Source organism: Falco punctatus, assembly GCF_963210335.1.
Source record: "Falco punctatus genome assembly, chromosome: 8".
Lineage (NCBI taxonomy): Eukaryota > Metazoa > Chordata > Aves > Falconiformes > Falconidae > Falco > Falco punctatus.
Window position 1 is genome coordinate 18,180,994 of NC_137588.1, and position 16,312 is coordinate 18,197,305.

Genomic DNA, 16,312 nt, shown 5'->3' on the forward strand with positions numbered 1-16,312 from the left:
AATGATGTATGAGGAGGATATATTAGGATGGTACCTTGGTTTAGGTCTACCTTTGTAGTAAAGTTAATTATGAATGGACATAACTGGCTTCAGAGACACTGTTCAGTACTGCCCCTCAGCATCTGCGACCCCCAGAGTCCCTGTGTCTGTGCCACCTCAGTGGCAACTTTTGCCCTCCAGACTTGTTTGGTAAGGTGCTTACTTAACAACATAGTCCTCCATTTGCAGCCTGGCCTGCTCCTTTAACCCCAATACCATTCTTAGAATATACCAGTCTATGGTAAGAGACCTTGTGAATGTAAAATTGTATTATTTTCCATATTTCTCAAAAAAGCATGTGACTTCCATTTCATGCAAGGCTTGCAACTTCTACGCTTACATGGAAAAAATTCACTTCTCAGTTTCCTCCTTGTGTTACTGTTCCTGCATCTCTTAACACCTCTCTGAAACCTTGTTTATCTGCTTAATTCATTTACTTGGCATCTCCATCACACTGGCATCAGGCAATGCATTTTCTCCACAACCTTTCCATACGTTTTCAACCCTATTACATGTTTCACAGCTAAGTGAGGCCAAAATACCTTTCAGTGGTTTTATGCAGTTGGGTTCTGTGCCCCTGTGGCTGCTCTCCTTTTTGTGTATTCTGCCTTCTGAAGCAATGCATGACCTGAAGTTTTTTAAATAAGGATCAAAGATCTGTGGCTTTAACTCATTTGCTTACCTTTCATACTGGTTCCCTGAAGAGCTGTCAAGGGGTGAGTTTCTAATTGGGCTCCATGTCCCTCAAAATCCAGTTTCTATGCTGTGGTTTACCTGGAAAGAAACAGGACATCATTTTTGAAGGCTGCTCTATTATAAAGCAATAGAATGCTTAACCCTTCCACAGAGTTAGTGGATATAGGGACTGAGCAGGTCTGCAACCATTTCAACATACAGGAAGTCAACTCTGCTTATCTGCTGGGACAGAAACCTGTCAGGGCCAAGCATATCTGTAGCTAAAAGAAACGGCTGTGGGTTAGGTAATGTTACAGTTAACCCAAAGCTTCCTATAACAGTAAAGTAAAATCAAATTTAACAGTGTCCAGAATGGGAAAATATTCTAGAGAGGCTAGAGAGCAGGCAGGAGATGTGGCAAGGTGTCCTAGAGAGGCCTCCATAGCTTATTACTAGTCTGTAAAGCCCCATATTTCCCACAACTGCTTCCCCACGAGGAGGAAACCCGTGATTTCAAATTTTGTTTACCTCCATGAAGCACAGCAGCAGGCTGCAAAGTACATTTCTAATGTACAGTGGAACTGTATTATATATTATGTAGCATAAACAGGATGACCTTTAAAAAAAAGTTTTTAAAAGTCATGCCACATAATGGCATCTGAAGTGCAGTAATGGGCAATGACTCAGGGAACATCAGCCATGTATTTAATATTCATTGTGCATATTCTGTAAAAGTCAGTGCACATTTGAAAAAAAAAATTTACTTTGCAAATCTTGCAAATGTTGAATGCCCTCTAATGGAGAGCAATTTAGAGACTTTTCCATGGCTGACCATTTGGTGACGTTCACATGCTCTAGCAGTTTCTGTACAACCGTGCGTGACTTTCATTAGGGCACTGCAGTCAGGATTAGCCACACTAAGCACTTAATCTCTTTCTCACCTTCTGTGGCCACGCAGGGGGCCCCCACGAATAAGCAGGGATGATAGGGTCGGCTGGCTCTGGCACACACTCTCTGATCCTGCCAGCCTCCAGGGAAGGCACAGGGCCCTTGGGCACAGGGTGAGAAGGGAGAGCACTGTGCTCCCCATGGAAAAAAAATGTACCTATGAAAGGACATGGAGTGGTGCAAGATGTGGCTGTTTTAGAAGATATGGCTAGAAAGCAGTCAGCCTGTCTGGAATTTGCGTCATCCTATTGCAACAGATCAGACGAAGGGGAAAAAAACCACACCAGACAACCCCAGGGAAAATGTCAATAGCAGCATTTTCCTTATTCTTCCCTTTTCTTTCTGTTTTTGCTTGCTTTTCCTCTCAGAGTACGCTGTGCGCCCAGACAGCCCAAGGCTTCTGAGCATTCTGAACACCATGACCCAAATGTGGAGAGGCCTCTGCTGCTGCAAGGAGAGGGGGAAGGGGCAGAGCTGAGACACAACAGGAGGAGACCTGGGACAGCTGCTTCCTCCTCTGCTGTATCAATGGATGCTTTTGTGTGGGGTCTCCTCCATATCCCAGCAGTATTTTCCACCCTGTCCACGTAGCCAACAGCCACCCAATCTTCTCGTGGCCACAGCATGCCGCAGCAGATGCCCCTGCCCCATTTTTTTTGCCTGCCCCTCCTGTGCCCAGAACTGGGTCCTGGGGTCATGCAGCTGTTGTCCTTTGCAGTGTAAATGTGTCACTTCCCCCTGTGGCAAGCATGTGTTTATAGCATCTTCAACTGCAAAGCACTTTGGTCATGAAAAATATATAAATGTTACAACCAGTTTTACTACAGTCTTTATACTGCATTTAATATTATCACTATGTGACTTACACACAAAATACATTTTTAAAGGAAGCACATACACTCTTAAATAAAGGGAGGACACCAAATAATGGTTTATGCTCCTTAGAAATATAGTAAAATCCACTTAAATTAATGCCCTAAGCCAGCACAGTTCTTCTTTTGTCCACAACCAAAAATCACTGTTTTAATTTAAAAGAATGCAAACACAAAACACTACCCAGAAGCAGCTGACCATACTCCTGGGGAGCTGTGGAGGGCAAACAGCTGCAGATAAGCACAGATTCCTAAGCAAGAGCCTCTGCTTTTTCTGGCAGGAGAAAGGAGAAAGGAGACTTCAGCTCTCTGTTACAGCATCAGTATCTGCAAGATGAGCAGCACAAGATGCCTCCCACGCACATCACTGCCATACCAAGGCCAATCTCCAGGATTTTATTTGAACTAATAGCCCTTTCTGCACCTTGTCCTTACAGTGCATCTTGTGAAATGTTCTTGTCCTCAACCTTACAAGGCCTTGCCACCCCTGTTTGCAGGTGACAAGCTGTATTGTACTGCAGTGGGCAGATCTTTTTTTTTTTTTTTTTTTTTTTAGTCCAATTACCCTTGCAGTAATTACAGCTCACATTGCACAAGTGAAGGCGTCAAACTACCACCCTGCCAGCAGCCCGTCTGCGCTGCGCTGGTGGAGCAGGGGACACATGAAGGGCCTGAGATGTGATTTACTTCACGCCCCACCTTGAATCCTCTTGGTGCTCAGATCTCTGTAATCAAATCTCTGCTCAAATCTCTGTAATCAAATCTTGGTGCTCAGATCTCTGTAATCTGTTAATCAAATGTATGCTGACACCGCTAGCAGGGCAGAGGTAGTAGATGCCAGGGACACTTGTGATCAGCTCCACATCCAGAGCTGATAAAAAATTTCAGTAATTAAGGGGTGGCTGACTTTACGGTAAGACAGATATTAAAGATGAAACAAAAAATTCTTGTTGTACAGTTCTGGGAGTCTTCCTTGGAGAAGCTGGGGGTGTTTCTACTGGGTAAGTAAGTCCCATTAGAAGACGGACAAGGAGAAGAATGTTCTTTCTCTAAAAATGGTGAAGTTACATACAAGAATAAAAGCTGGTTAGGACAGCCTATTCCACAACATCTTACTTACAGCATCCTATTTTAGATGCCTGAGTTCAAAACTTCCACACATCCATATTGGCTTTACACTCCAGCAAAGGCAGCAGAGTCCAGTCCTGACTAACGGTTGTTTGCAGATTCGGGACACTGATGTGACAACATGGTGGTGCTGGGCTGAAAGATAAGCACCAAAAGATCCATCTTCTCTCACCGAAGCTTCTCATCCTTTATCTCACTTTGGCCTTTCAGCAAATAAAATCTTCCCTAAATTTTGGGCCTCTGCTAAATCCTGCTGCCTTCTTAAGGAGTGGGTATGCCTGGGACAATGCACATCTTCACATCACAACGTGTAGTTCATACAGAAAAAAGATAAACAATGAATACCATCTGGTTTACCAAGAACTAGTCCACGAAAGGCATTTCCTGCAAAAACATCTTTTAGTGCAAAGAGCTGAGAGAGGTTGGTAAGACACGACCTGCTTTCACAAGCACAGCAAGGGGCATCTCTAGGCTTTCCTTGCACATCCACCACTTTTAAGTGGCATCCTCCAGTAGAAGAGGCTTCAGCGACGTGCAGCCCATGCCTGCTGAAGCTCTAATGCACTGAGCCAGGGCACACAGCGCTGATGTTCACATGGTGCACACCTTTGTCAGTGCCTACACGAGGTGCTGCCTCAGCTTTCACAAACCACAGGCTGGAATTTCTGAGAAAGCACACATGACTCTGCACTGATGTGGGGACATGGACAATGAAAGCCGGTAGCGGCAGAAATGAATATGGCTGAGTCCTGGAGGGTGGCAGAGAGGATTTACATGAGTGTGGAAATGGTGATAAGCAAGTTAGTGTTAGAATCCTTCCAGCTTCAATCAGTTTGCTGATTATATTCACAGTAATATAAGAACATCCAAATGCGCACACAGTCTGGGAGACATGGAGAAATTATGAGATGTAACTGATTTAAGAAACAGCTGTTTTGCAGTCCTCTGCGCCTTGTTCAGACAATGCGACCTACCCCAAAGAAACAGTTTCTAAATAACGTAAAAGAGACTTTCAGTCCTGACAAACTTTTAGGCTTTACTTTCAGCAAAACAACTCTTTTTTTTGGATGATGCTTTTCTATTAAGTAGAAAAATGGAGATATTTGGACTCATTTCCAAAGAACCTTTTGATCAGCGTAATTTTCCTAGACCTTGCCTGAATTTAAACTAATAAAGCCCAGTCATACAGCAGACCTTGCCAAATACAACAGCTTCAGTCCAGAATGTTGCTGTTTTGGGGGTTCTTCCCCTAAATTCAGTATAGTTTATAGCCCAAACTGAAGCCCAGGGAAGCCAATAAAAAAGTTCCCATTGACTTCAATGAGCTTTTAATTGGCACCTTAGAAAATAGCCATTTTCACAAAGTGCTATTTCAAGTCATCCCAGAGCAGCTTCTTGAAAAAACGGAAATACTACAGCCCCAGTCAAATTCAGTGATAAAATCCCTTGTTTCCGTCCACTTAAAATGCTGCTTAGAAAACAGCTAACCCTGTGTTTCCCATGGTGCAACCACCATGCATTAAGAAAACATTGCTGTTGCACAACAAGAGGTAGAAGTCAGGAGGGGATCCTGGACCCAGCCTGGCACAGCCTTCACCAGCAGCCCACACAGCCCACTGTGGCTCTGAGCACAGGGCTCAGGCCTCCCATCCACATAATGCAGGATTACCCCTACAAGTGCAGCCCCAGCCATGGGAGACAGCCGCATCCCGACAGCCACCCCACTGGGAACTGCTTGGAGAGGGAAATCGAAAATACAAGCGCCAGTTTTTCTTCTGGAACATGGAAATCATCACTTGGCATCACAAACTTTTTAAACTTCCCAGGGTGAATTTACACCCTGGCTCTGAATGATCTGAGCTTCTCCATAGTGTATTTGCCCTCTGCTGCACACAATCATCCACATCTCTGAATTTCAGCCTTTCTTGCTGCTTACCTTCTCCTTCCCCCCCAACTCTGCCTCTAGGACCCTTGTCATCCTGTGTCACAAGCAGGGAACAGGTTGACTAACAGCTTTTTATGAGTCAGTTTTATTTTATAGCCCTCTTTCCCGTGGGAGAGGGCAGGAGGAGTTGGCTAAAACTCAGTTCCTGTTGGGTTGAACTGTTTTCTAACAGCCGTCTTCCAAATTAAAATTAACACAGCTCAGGTTTTTCTTAATTGCATTTCTCTGGTGCCTCACAGAGCTCTTTGTGTCCTCGTCCACTGATTCACGGCCGCTCAAACGGCCGGCAAACAGAACCGCGAGAGCTCCGACATGGCGTATCTGATTTTCTTGCTCTGTCAATAGTATTTATTGCTGCAGCTCCCATGCGGAGTGGGAGAGTCTGCTTCTCCATCAGAGCTGAGGGACGAGGGTTTCAGAGCGCACATAAATCCTTCACACTTCCCCTGCAGAGCAGGTCAATGCACAGCACATTTTTAAAACAAAAAGCGCCACATCTTCCGATGGCTGTCATGCCACCGCTACTTCAGCCACCTCGGCAGCAGCGAGATAGCCGCCGCGCTAATGCAATTCCCGCAACCGGCCGTAGGTGCGCGGCAGGTGCGGAGACAGCTCCATTAGGGAGCACCGCCTGATTTATCAGCGCGGCATTATTCTTCCCCTGGCAGCACATGCCTTTGTGTAACCTTCAGGAGAGGGCCGGGCGGCTGCTGCCGTGCTCCCGCCGTGCTACAGAGGGTGCTGCGAGGCCAGGTTTGGCCCGGGCACCCCCCCACCACCACACACACACCCCCACACACACACCCCGCCGCCAGCAGCCGGGGCGCCAGCGCCCGCCCCCGGGGTCCCCGCACTGGGACAGCCCCATCGCTGGGAACGCGACCCAACACATGGCAGCGGCTAACAGTCGCTCCCGACGCGGAAGGGTGGCACAGCCCTTTTTCCTAGCCACGCTAGAGTTCGCTGCGCCTCCTGGCTGGAGGGAAGCAAGGACAGAAGGAAGGAAGAAAGGGAAGCCGGAAAGGAACGGCGAGAGGCGCGGTCCAGGGCACCACGGCTCCCGCAGGCCCGGCGCCCGCCTGCCTTTGCTCTCCGGGAGCTCCCTGCTGCTGCTCGCCCGTGTTCGGAGGGGCAAGGCCATGCCCGGCCGGGCAGCCAGGTTTTGCACAACCTCAGCATCACCACCGGTCAGGGCGGGGGGGGGGGGGGGGGGGCGCAGGGGGACAGCAGTTTGGGTACCAGTGCCTTCACCCTGAAACGCAGGCAATGCCATGCCCTCTGCAGCCTCTTGCATCCCTCTGTAGCACCCTTACGTGAACTGCACCTTGGAGGAGAACCTGTCCATAAGTAGGACCGTATTTGTACAGTTCAGGGCAGGACTCTTGACTTCACTGGAGCTTCTCTAGACTTGCGCTGGTTTTACCATGTCTGTTTAAGCAGCATGAGAGCACCTCCCTAGCAGTCTCTACTGAACCCCTGCAATCATGTGCAAGACAGGAATCACCCTTCTTGCAGAGATGGGGAGCAGCCACAGCTTTTCCCGCCGTAATGAGCAACACCTTTTCTGCTGCCCTTAAATGCCTCTTCATCTGCTCCTGCCCAAGAATCAAATCAGCGCTTCAGAAGACATGAAATGCTGGTAACAAGAGTTAATAGCAATGAAACAGTCAACAAAACATAAAGCTGTTAGAGTGGGATGGAGTCCCTGGGAAGGGAGATGCAGGAGCCCTGCCCTCTGCCTTTGGGCTTGGTCCAGGGCAGAAAATGCAGCGACGCCTCCCTGATCTTGTGAAATGCCTGCAAATGAGCATGTGTAATGTAGTGTGAAATTTTTGTGACTTGCCAGGTTATAAAGCTGGTTATAGCAGAATTTAATAAAAAAAAGGAAACCAGTTTATCTCTTTCTGATAATTTCTCTATGGCTTTAGGGTCTCATTCTGGCTTCCTTTCCATGCCTGGAGAGGTGATCCTAATATTCAGCGTAAAACGTACAGATTCCCTAAAGGGAACTTGAAAGAAATTCTCTGCTTCAAATTCAAACCTGACAGTACATATCACATCAGGGGATCCCTTTTATCAGCAGGATATTCAGAAGGGATGAATGATTTACTCACATAATCTCTTAAACCTTTCACTTGTGGAGTCTAAGATAGAATTTATAGCATTTTTATCATTTGGACCTAAAAAAACCCAGTAAAATTCCTCTCTGAAATCCGAAACCCTACTCATTGATTTTCTAGCTGATGAAATTTCAAAGGAACACGTTCTTCCATGATGGAATAACAGCAGGCCCCTGCCTTGGATTTGGTGTTTTCTCATGTTAGGAATCAGGTAATTCCTCCCTAGGGAGACAGGTTAAATAGACACCTCCTATGTTTCACATTTGGAAACACTGACAATGTGTATTAACTTCCCATAACTTAAGACTGTACCAAGTTTTGTGGAATTTATTTCTCCAATTTCTGTTTGCCAAAGAGTGGTGTATTTACACAAGAAACCTAAACAACTAATGCTTTCATTCTGAGTTTTAACCTAAGTAATCAGCTTTGTATTCAGCATGATGAGGAAGGCAACCTACGTGACAACACTTGCTTAACATTTCTGCCATGTAGCTACTGCAGAAAAGTAAACCAAAAGTGGGCTGTGACATTTTATTTCCCTTCCTAAGATATGTTTCCCTGTCTGGTATGTTCTTCTGTTACCTGATGAAAATATAAGCTGGTCTGAATCCAGTTTTTGCTTATCCTATAGTACCAAAAGTGGTATCTTTTTGTTGTTATTCTTGAATTAAACTGAGGAAATGAACCCAGAATGAGAATGCAAAACAGATTCTCATCTCATTTCCTGGCACTGTCATTTTGTTTGTTGTTTGAACATAGAACCATCGGGTGTCAATCTGGGGTGAGAACTCGTACAAAGGAATACGTAATAATGCTAATAACTTTCTTAATTTGAACTTAAGGAAGTGTCAGAGGCAGGAGGAAAATGAGCATGACTAGATTGGTAATCAACAAATTAAAAGCATCCAGAAGTACAAAGCAGAGCCACGAAAACTGAGGTTTCATTTTAGCTGTTGGTGAACATGCTCAGCCCTTCAGAAAGACGCCTCTGTAAATTAATCTCTGGTAGGTTGTCTGCAAACAGTGATGCGACTCCACTTAAGACTCTGTCATGCCCTGTTTTCACCTCAAACCATGTTTCTGTCAGGCCCCATCCAGTGTCCCCAGGGGGGGCACAGGGATAACTGTATGCCTCACCTCTATTTTCCTGTTGTACAGTGCTCCTGTGAGAGCTCCACATGAGCTGGTGATTTGCTCATTTGGGATACCGCTGACCTCCATGAGGCAGCAATCCTCACCAAGCCATAAATTAAGCTCACATTTACCCAGTGCAAGCCCCAGTACTTCCATCCAATTCAGCAAAACACAGTCTGGTTTACACCAGTGTAAGTGATGGCAGGATTTGGCCCTGTGGAACAGGCTTTGTAAGGCCAGATCCTCCACGGGTATAAGTTACTATGGCTCAGTTAGCATTTGTAGTGCCAAACTTACTTCTTTCCATTTAGTATGTGGCCCAAGGTCAAGTTAAGAAAATATTTCACTGTCATTCCCATGAAATCCAGAGCATTTTGTATTTGGCAGCCAATGTAATTTCCCATGCCTTAAGAAGCTGGCATTAATTTCTTGACTTTGAACAAAGACAGATTCATTTACACATTTTCCTGACTGCCATTTTCTTCACCTCTTGTGTTTGAATCCCTGCAATCTGATGTAGTCCTGGAGGAGCCTTCGTGGGTGCTGCTGTAGCACTAACAATAACCACATCTCCATTTAATGAGGGTTTGTGCCAGATTTCATCCAGCAGTTTTACCTTCAACATGGGGGGTAAGCCTGGTGATGCTGCCTCCCTGCGTTTTCTCCCTGAGAGCCTGCCCGTCCTCATTAGATAGCAGAGGTGGGGATCTCATAGGTGAGTCATTTTAAGCCTGTCGCTGTGCGTCGGTAACCCTGCAGCTGGATAATGCCATGTAGTTGCGCAGCCCTCAGGACCAGCTTAGTGCTTCTGATACAGACCTTTCAGCACCTTTCTTCTCTGAGCATTCAGCTTATGCAGCAGAGCCCAGTGCAGAGCTCCCCAGTGAGAAACGCTGTACTGCTTCTCCCATCTGAAATGAAACCCAGGCTGGGAGCAGCTGAGAGGGACTGCTGGGGGCATTGGCAGGGGATAAAGGACCTCGGTGGGCTAATTGGCGCAGGACAGGACACCCACAAGAGGCACTGGAGGAAGCCTGTTCTCCCCAGGGTGGGTGCCACAGCGGGGTTGGGATGGGACTTGGGGAGGGCTGCAGGGGAGCCAGGGCACACTCCTGTGCCTCTGAGGGACCCAGCCTCTGCTCTGCCTGCAAGCCCAATTGCTAACAGCCACCTCCTTTCTTCTTCACACAAAGAGAAATATCTCAGTCCATGACATGTAGCTAATATCCTCAGCTGATGTTGGCTTCCCTGAAGCAATGAATATTTATACTAGCTAAGAACGGGCCTGCATTTCATATTGTCCTGATTATTTCTTACAGCTATTTCTGTTTGTTTTCCCATAGTGCTCAGTAGGCTGAGTGCCTTTTTTATGCAACACGGTCAGTTTTCACCGTAATTTTTTCCCTTTCAGGTTTATTCATATTGATACATCTTGAGTTCCCATCACAACTTCACACTGATTTAAACTGGGCAGTGGCAAAATTACCTAAAGTGCATTTGCCCCACCCTGATAAACAAAAAACTCCAACCAAACCCTCCAAAAAAACCAAAGAGAAAAAACAATTTATATTCAAGTCAGATAATTCTGCACATCCGTGGCGGCAACACAGGCATGGAAACAGCAGTGCAGACCCTCCCACACCCTGGCCAACACTGCAGGATTTCAGTAAAATTTCCCATTTCTCAGGATATTAAGTTTGACTGCAAGGAAATTCAGACATCATGTAATCTCACTCCAGCATTGGAGCGGAGCTAATAAAGATACATAAAACATGCCACAGCCTGGAAGCTTGCTCAGAGGCGCGTGTTTACATTTCAAAACGAAGACAAGTACAGCGTGGGTGCAATAGGGACAGAAAGAGCAAGGGAGGAAAATTAAACCATAGCATAAAGAGACACAGCCTTTGGAAAAATACACTTTCACGAGCAGGGAAGGCCAAATGTGACTCAGGTTTTGATCACACACTTGCTATACTGATGCTCAGCTGCTGCTGCTGCACACCATGCACCCTTCCACTCCTTCAGCCATGAGCAGGGCTCATCCATGGCTGGGGACACCCGCAGGGACACCCTGAGTGGGGGGACAATCTGCAGCACAGTGGGCAGCAGCTCTCCTCCTGCCCTCGGGGATGGGAAAATGGGACCTAAACCACGCAGGCATTGAGACCAGGCTTTGAGTGCAGAAGTGGCTTATAATGATCTTTACCTCCACTCTGCCATTTCCCTCTCTGGCCCAAGGATGCGGTGAAGCAACTGTGGATGAAGCAATGGAGCCCTCGGGCCAGTATCTGTGGGGTGTGTAGGCACCTGAGCCTTGCCATTTCAGCAAAAGGTTCCCAAATACCTTTGGGTATCTGTGCCTTAGGATATGGCATTCTGAGATACCACCTGAAAGCACACAGCTGCACTGGGGGTACATCACTGCTATTGCAAGGTTGCTTGACCCTGTGGAGAGTGAGGAGCTGACCAGGCTATGGCTCCTGGGGCCAAACAGCAGCATCCCAACCTCTGCCAAGCAGGCAGACCTTCACCTCCTGCTTTCAGCCTTGGAAATGTGATGCTGACCTCAGTGGGCTGTTGGAAATATGTTTTAAATGGCTTGGTTTATTGTCCATCTTAAACACGCTCTTCTACCCTTGGGCTGTGGATTTCAAAATGGGTGCTGAAAATGGGTTTGTTTATTCCTACACCAGTTCTGCTGTTATACGCAATGCTAGGGTCAATCTCAAGAAATCCATGACCATCAGTTACAGCAGCAAAGCACTGAGGCAAAACACATGGGGACAAGGAGGGGAAACGCAGTTTCCCACAACATGATTACGCAGCCTAAGCTTTAAGGCACACAAGGAGAGCACTTCATTATCTGCTCAGGAAGCATAAGAAGGTCTCGTCACACAGCTTGGGTGGACATCTGGATCTGAGATGGGACTGTACAGGAAAGCCTACACCCCCCAGGTGCAGGCCAGTGGGACAGACAGAGGGATGAAAGGAGAGCAAGCCAAGCAAGGCAGCAGGACAAAGTCCAGAACACAGTACAGCTGCTCCTGGTGGACACCGGAGTGCTGCAATTTCCCTCAACTTTGGCAATGCTTGTGCAACTTGCCTCCCATAATGTCAGGACAGCCTCCCATAAGTATCTGGTCTCAGCAACCTTTTAGCTACTTTTGGAAGGCTTATCTCTTTAATTGGGATAGCTTTCATCATGCAGAAATGACACCCACCTCAGTTTTTATAGGATCATTACAGCAGCAGCTGACAGAGGTGTTGGGAAACCTGATGATTTTAACAGAGTTTTGCAAGCTTTGTACCCCAGGGCAGGTTTTATATATTCGGTGCTCATTTACAAAATAAGTTTGTTTTCCCTTGCCTGTCCCTTTCCTGTACCATTCCCTTTGAAGGTACACACCCCTGTATTTGGTCACTGATAGGAGCTGCTTGTGTCTCCCCTCTCCAGGAGGAAATTCCCAGCCAGTCACAGGCAATGATTTGCTGGTTTAGATGGGAAAAATGGGTGCAGAGTGTATAATTCGGCTCTGAATCATGATGTCCTAAGGATTTAGCGAGGAAATTATCAACACATGTGAGTGTTCAGGAGTTAAAACCATGTTGTGGGGGCTGTCTGGTGATTTTGCAGAGCTGCTGGCAGGAGCCGGGGTGAGGGGAATCCCCCCGGTGATTTGCAGTTTTGGAGAAGGAAGACCAGAGCTGCTGAACTGCCAGGAATTTGATTTCTGGCCACAGCTGTTTATTCCATCTCATACTGTTCCCCCTCACAAGGCAAACTCGTGCCTTCTGAAGAGGCTACAACACACACTGCTTATTTTTACCACATCACGGAAACGTCTGACTTGGCTTTCTCACTGTATTTTTAATGCTTGCCAATTCTAACACCTCAGATATAAAACTTTCAGACCATCCTCTGCTTAGCTTTTGCTTTTCAATTTGATTTTTCCCTAGCAACGGGACATGCCCCGAAGTATTTCTGACGAGAGCAACTCTCATCTTAACAGACGAGAAGACCTTGGCTCCATATGATATATGCCCTAGTTAAAGTAAACAATAACATTCATATTTTCCTGTAGGCTGCACCAGAGCACTGGTCAACCATTCAGTAAGTAGCCCATATTTCTTATTGCAATTTATGGCCTTGAGATGGACAGGAGCTAATGTAAATGTCCTGAGCTTTTGTGAGGGATGGTGCAGGGCACATAAATGCTTTGTAGTTACCTATGCTGAGCAGATGCACAGTTCACTGATCTGTTAAGCACTTTTGAGATCATGCAGTGTGTAAAAAAAATACTATGTACTTGTAAATGTCAAGAGGAGTTACTGGTATTTATAGAAAAGAAACTGTTTTACTATTTCCAGTTCTGTGGAGCAAATATGCTGTATACTTTAGGGTTCAGCTCCAGCAGCCCAGTAGTTTCCGTGTGGATCAGATTTTTAAGGTCATAAATTGATTGAGATGACCCCAGCAATTCAGCACTGTGCCGGGGTCTTTTAATGCTGAAGGAAAGGCAAGTGACATTTAATGCTGGGAAAGAAAGCAAAGCAAAGCAGAGGGAATAAGGGGGTTTGTAAATATGACAATAAAAACAAGGCATGTGCATTTCATCAGTTGGATTTCACAAAGAGCTTGATCTTGCAAGCTCTCTTTCGCAAAATACACCTGGGCGTATGAATTTGTATGCTAGCCCTGAATGCCAAACAGCTCACTAACCGGACTTGCCAAACATAGAACCAAGTCAAGCAAGAAAAGGAAGGATCAAGTCTGACAATAAACACGCATTCTGGAAATTGTGACTCCTTAATTTAATGCACCACATGTAAAGCTTTGCATTTTAATTTATCAGTTTCTTTTTAATTGACCAGATTAATTATTTCCACTTTGCCATTTGGCAGGTAGGTCACTGTTTCTTTTCACAGCATTAATGAACTAATTCTGGTTTTCCCCCTGTAATTAAGTGTGAGTTACAGATATCGTGTTTATAAATTGGCATGGTGCACAACAAAATTTACTCTTTATTAAATAAAATATAACATTTCCCATGCCAAAAGGGATTTCTTTTCTTTGCCTTTCTCCATTGGCAAAAACATGACAATAAAAAAATTCCCTCAATCCTGCACTTTTCAATCAGTAATAAAAACAGGTAAAATAAGACTACCAGTGAACTCCTGCACACCCACAGGTCTCCCTTGGGCACATCAAGCTACACTACAAGTGTGAAAGCAATTGAGTTTCACATTATCAGTGTTTTATGCTCTAATCAAGGTCTCTCATGATCAGGTCAAAAGGCAAGACTTGGAAGTATCCTGCTCTGTTAGCTGAGGAGGATGCACTGCAGCAGGCCCATTAGCTTTAGCTGCTTGCTTTAAGAGAGACTGGAGGAACATCAAGATTTGCTCACTGCAACCAATGTAAGTCAAACTCACTGGGGTGGGCTGATTTGTGGTTTGCTGCGCCTTCAAAAGATCATCTTAATTCTTAAACTTGCTCAGGTCCCGGTGCTTAAATGCAAGCTTTTCCTGCCTTTAAATGCCATTGCCCAGTGAACTCAGGTAGGGGCTGGATCTTGCTGGCTGTACTGGCTAGAGACACACAGGGTAAGATGTAAAAACTGGAATTTAAATGGGAGGAAGAGAAAGAAGCAGGGGACTTTGTACCGGAATAGGGCTGGACAGACACTACAAATGATTGTCTGAAAACTTTTTGTGTTTCTAATGAATGCACTACAGTCAGGCTAGAGGCTTTTTTCTGTTCTGATGTTAGGCACTTCTGAGTAGTGAATTTAGTTGTCTAAAAGACACCTAGAAATTGCATTTCAGAGTCAGATCCACAGGTATACATTATATCAACACACACACCCCACCCCCCAATATACAATCCTCTTATGTATGTGCTGGCACTGAACATACCTGTATTTATGTAGTCAGAGACTGGACAAAAAACAACTGGTTTTTTTAAGATGTATATGTCTAGCCACAAGGCAAAAACAAAACCCACCAAACCAGAATATGTTAAATATGTTTCACGAATAAGCAATAACATTAAACCCATCTGTAAGTTCTTGTTGTTTTCTTACCAAATCCCTTGCCTTTCTCTCATGGTCAGGGTAGCTATCACATGCTTGGACAGGGGATACAGAGTGAAGGAGAATTTTAAGGATGGCAGAGAAAAGAGGAGGGAAACCGAAGGGATAGGCTATTGGGGGGTACTGGAGAGAGTTAGAAACTAGGGTACTAGTGCTGGCCTGGGAAAATAAGTATCCCAGTCACCAGAATTACAGCTGCCTGAGTACAAATGTGGCTGACAGCCCTCATCCCTTTCTGCTCTGACGCGTGCATCTGAAGTCCAGCTGTTACAAAACATTGGTTTTCTCTCCCCAGATTGCATTTTTTTACCCCACAAAGAAATAGGCAAATACTTAAACATATAAAACAGCCTTAGGACTCATTCTCTGTGCATCTGTGAGACTGAGATGAATTCAACAAGGTCGTGAATTAAAAAAAATACAGCAACTGGTATTTCTAATTCCATTTCTCAGTGGAAAGCTTCTAGTAACAGCTAATAACTAAGTCATACTAATCAACTCAGTGACAAAACCTCTAAAGTATGTAATATAACATAGTTTCTGATTTTTTTTTAACGGAACCTACATGTTGCAATCTCCTACTTTACAGTCATAAAACTTTATAGTCTTCTCTTTTGTCTACTGAGATTTCAGGTGTTTAACCACTGACTTCCACCCAAACAAAGTCTGAAGCAACAATAATGCTATCCATGTGCTGCAGTAAATGAATGTCTCAGCTTGGCTGGCAATGACAGCTTTTACATACACGGGCAGGCACAGCAGTCCAACTTCTGCCCTCAGCTGGTGTAACTTCACTGCAACGTTCATGGCTGTCAGTGGAATTACTTCTGATTTACTTCAGCATGACTGAGGAAAGAGTTTGGCCCAGTTTGTGTACATTTATGGAGAGAAACCTAGAGAACAGTGTCTGTTCTTGTTTAAAGTATAGCAGGAATTACAGTGTTGGTGAAGAAAAGCATGCAAGCTGTGATTGCAGCCAGCAGCGACATTGCTATGGCACACCATCCTCAGGCTGTTCTTAAAATGCCTAGAAGTTTGGTACCTTGCCTACTGCCTGTAGGACCGAGGCATGTTAAAGTATTTACATTAAATGACTTTTCAATTCAACTTCGACCCAGAGGTACCTCTGGAGAGATGGCAGTGGTGGAGAAGGACGGACAGAGCATGGGAATCTGAAACAATTAGAGCTGTTTCATGCTCTCCTAGCACACCTCTGCCCATGCACTGCCTTGCATTATTTTGAAGCCTGGGAAGTCTGACAATAAAAACACAGCAGTTCAATTAAATAAACTCTCCAGGCACAGGAATGTAACAAAACTAGGGAGTCACCTAAACTCATTACCAGTCCTGACTGGCCAT

General features: G+C 45.4%; 1 long non-coding RNA gene across 1 annotated transcript in view; it reads right to left on the reverse strand.

Annotated features, from left to right (window-relative positions):
• The window catches only part of LOC308068922, a 52,195-nt gene extending 37,268 nt beyond the window's left edge, over positions 1-14,927 (reverse strand). The window contains exon 1 of the long non-coding RNA XR_013930188.1: positions 722-14,927. This is a non-coding gene — a long non-coding RNA (uncharacterized lncRNA). The remainder of the gene's footprint in view (positions 1-721) is intronic.
• Positions 14,928-16,312: the final 1,385 nt, after the last annotated feature.